Here is a 3,830-nt window from a genome sequence, read left to right on the forward strand (position 1 = left end):
AAGTGCTTATTCTACTGAGCCATCTCCCCGGCCCTGAGACTGTCTTATTTTAACTACTAGTTCCCTTTTGGCTTTTCTTAAGTCTGTGTCTCTCTTGAAGCTCCCTCTCTCTAGCCCCCGGGAACGTGCCCCATCCCCAGGAGCCCCCACGCCCGGGCTTGCACGCCTGCGCCGAGTGCTGGCTCCCACAGCTCGCCTCCCTCCTGTCGGGTGCACTTGGGACGTCCATTCTTCTCTGACTGGCGGTCCCTGCTGCGGGCCAAATGTAGCGACTCGTTGGCCTCTCAGCATATCCTGCGGGAGCAGTGGTGGGAGGAGGAAAGACGGACAGCGGACAAGCGCTGGGTCAGGTGGAGCCTGTTTGCCTGCTGGGCAGAGACCTCAGCAGCAGGACCTGTATGCTGTGGCAAAGTTGGCATCAGAGCACAGGGTTGCCCAGTGGCTGGGGACTGACGTCGTCCAGGCAGGATGCATTTTTAAGACTGAGGTAGCTTGACTGCCAGGCACCATGGCCTTGTCTTGTCCCCACACATGGCCACTTTCCAGCCTCAGCTGGTCCCAACATGGTGGTACATGTGTATTAACCTAACACCCAGGAGACTGAGGCAGGAAGATCGCTATGAGTTCAGGGATAGCCTGGCATCCACAGTGAGTTCAAGGCCAGGCTGGACTACATGGAAAGATGCTGTCTCAAAAGAAGGAGGAGAAGAGGAAGAGGGGGAGGGGGAGGAGGGGGAACAGAAAGGGGAGGGGGAAGAGGAGAAAAGTCACAGACTTCCTGCTGAATCGGGGCTCAAATCAGGGTGCTGCTATGTCCCTGGAGCCCCTGTGCAGCATGGAGAGGGGTCTTGAGCACAGCGGTGTGGCTGGCAGGTCGAGGTCCCTTCCCATTGCGCCCACACTGAATCTTCACTCCTCTCCTGCAGACTTCCAAGAAACTAGTGAACTCAGTGGTGGGCTGTGCTGACGACGCCCTGGCCGGCCTGGTGGCCTGCAACCCTGGCCTGCAGCTGCTGCAGGGCCACCGGGTGGCGCTGCGCTCTGACCTGGACAGCCTCAGAGGCCGGGTAGCCCTGCTGTCCGGGGGAGGCTCCGGCCATGAGCCGGCCCACGCAGGTGAGCAGCGGGAGAGCAGGCCTCCTGGGCGTGGCGCCCCTGGGGCTGGCCTTCTGCCCTTAGAGTGAGTCCGCCCTCAGGCTTGCAGTCTTCCGTCCTGAGGGTGGGTGATATCCAGCCTCCCGCCCTCTTGCCTCTTGCCAAAGCGGGGTTCTTAAGCCCACACGGGGTCCCTGGGCTGTCTTAGGCCAGCACTAGGTTCTGAGAGCCCCTGGAATCGTCTGTGGCTGTCCCGTCTCCCTTCAGCAAGAGCCCACTGGATGCCAGGCACTTGCCTGGCACACATCCACCATGACCCTACAGCCAAGAAGACACCTGTGAGTGCAGACCCCTGGGTCACAGGGCACCCACACTCGCTCCCACATCTGTAGGGTTCATCGGGAAGGGAATGCTGACGGGTGTCATCGCGGGAGCTGTGTTCACCTCCCCGGCTGTGGGCAGCATCCTGGCGGCCATCAGGGCGGTGGCCCAGGCAGGCACAGGTCAGCTGGCATGGGGCTCCCCGGTGGGCGCAAGGGGCACAGAGGGCAGGTCCTGACCTCTCCGGCCACTCTGGCAGTGGGGACCCTCCTCATTGTGAAAAACTACACTGGAGACCGGCTCAACTTCGGCCTGGCCCGCGAGCAGGCCTGTGCCGAGGGCATCCCCGTGGAGATGGTGGTCATCGGGGATGACAGTGCTTTCACTGTGCTGAAGAAGGCTGGCCGACGGGGTCTCTGCGGCACTGTGCTGATCCACAAGGTGATGTGCCATGCGGCCTGCACAGGGTGGCTGGCCCAGAAGCCCCAGACCACTCCCACGCAGCCACCCTGCCTTGGCGTTAACATGACCCCCTTGGCTGGGCTCATCCGTCCCAGCCGGGATGCTTATGACAGCCAGGTTGGGGGTGAGCTAACTGAGCCACAGTAGGTGGCTCCAGGAGTCACCCGCTGGCTGTGTGATGTGGGTCCCCCTCGCACCTGGAGCCCATTTCTGGTCTGTAAAGTCTGGTGGCTCAAACCACCCAGAACTGTGAAAGATGCAGGAAGGCACATTGTAAGCAAGGGGAAGATCTTGTGCCCACATGCTGTGGGCCAGATGGGGTGGGAGACCCCAGGATTCCCTCTTGCAGGCTCCTTGCAGCCCCTCTGACCCCGCGGGGTTGGGGTTTCCTTCCACCCGCGTGTCTGGCTGCAGATGGCAGGGGCACTGGCTGAGGCGGGCATGGGGCTGGAGGAGATAACCGAGCTGGTGAGCGAGTTTGCCAAGACCATGGGTGAGTGCCAGGCCCAAGCGGGCTCCTGTGGGCAGGTAGGTGGGGGTAAGGACTCCCCAGGAACACAGCTGGGTTCCTTCGTCCCTCTCGGAGACAAAGGCGGCGCTCAGGCTACTGCCTGTCCTGACCCCGGCGCTTGCACCTCACCATCCTAGGTACACTGGGTGTGAGCCTGTCCTCTTGCAGTGTCCCCGGCTCCAGACCCACCTTCGAGCTCGCCGCCAGCGAGGTGGAGCTGGGCCTAGGTAAGCCCAGCCAGTGTCCCCAGGCCTACAGCCATCTCGGGTCCTGCAGCCTCCTGCAGCTGCGCACTGCTAGTCTCAGTAGTGACAGGTGGCGGGCGCTCAAGGCCAGGCCTGCCCAGATGGTCCCATGCTCAGGTATAGCATCCTCTCCAGGGCATTCAGGGCCACCTGGCCACGGCCACGGTGCTGTCCCCTTCCTCCCGTGAGTCTGAACCCAATGCATCCATGTCCCAGGCCTCACAGCACTAGGACACTGGCTGTCCCCACCCCCCCCCGGCAGTCCTGTCCACCAGCCCTGCCCTGGTGCCAGGTCTGGCTCGTGCACTCGGTCTTTGATGAGACAGGACAGGCTTGTTCCAGGCCTGTCAGGTCACTGTGACCACCTCTCTCCGCAGGGATCCACGGGGAAGCAGGTGTGCGCCGCATCCAGGTAAGTATGCCTGTCCCCCGCCAGCCCGAGGCTGAAGCCCACAGAGAAGCCTCACCGCTGGCCCCATGACAGATGGCGACTGCTGATGAGATTGTCGCACTCATGATCGACCACATGACGGATGCCTCCAATGTGTCCCGCGTGCCCGTGCAGCCAGGTACGTGGCCTCCTGTCCCAGCCCCACCCCACCCCCCCCTTGGTGTCTCACTGCCTGTCACACTGGCCTGCAGGCTCCTCAGTGGTACTGATGGTCAACAACCTGGGCGGCCTGTCATTCCTGGAGCTGGGCATCGTGGCTGACGCTGCCGTCCGCTGTCTGGGTGAGCCACACTAGCACCCCAGCGTGGGAAGCTGGGCAGAAGACAGGAGGGAGGGTCTCTGGGTAGCCTGGACAGGGCCCGAGTGTCACAGCCTCCGCCAGGACGTGCCCTGCCACTCATCACAGGGGCCTCAGGCTCAGCCCTGTCTGTCTGGAGTGACAGTTGCAGTGCTGCAGAGTGGATGGGATGCACGGCCCTGAACTGGCCCCCGAGGGGCACAGCCAGGAAGTTAGGCCATCAGGGTGTCACTGAAGGACAAGCTGAAGGATTTGGGCCAGCTCCCCACCCAGCTTCCTCAAGCATCCCCGGTGCCATCCCACTCATGGGCCTCCACGTTGACATTGCAGAGGGCCGCGGGGTAAACATTGCCCGTGCGCTTGTGGGCACCTTCATGTCTGCCCTGGAGATGCCTGGTGTCTCTCTCACCCTCCTACTGGCAGATGAGCCTGCCCTGCGGCTGATAG

General features: G+C 62.6%; 1 protein-coding gene across 4 annotated transcripts in view; it reads right to left on the reverse strand.

Moving 5' to 3' along the window:
• Window positions 1–3,830, reverse strand: part of LOC101581406 (cytochrome b ascorbate-dependent protein 3) — a 20,171-nt gene that overhangs the window by 2,587 nt on the left and 13,754 nt on the right. The gene's annotated exons all lie outside the window — the stretch shown is intronic.

This window comes from Octodon degus, unplaced genomic scaffold (assembly GCF_000260255.1).
Source record: "Octodon degus isolate 3935 unplaced genomic scaffold, OctDeg1.0 scaffold00279, whole genome shotgun sequence".
NCBI lineage: Eukaryota > Metazoa > Chordata > Mammalia > Rodentia > Octodontidae > Octodon > Octodon degus.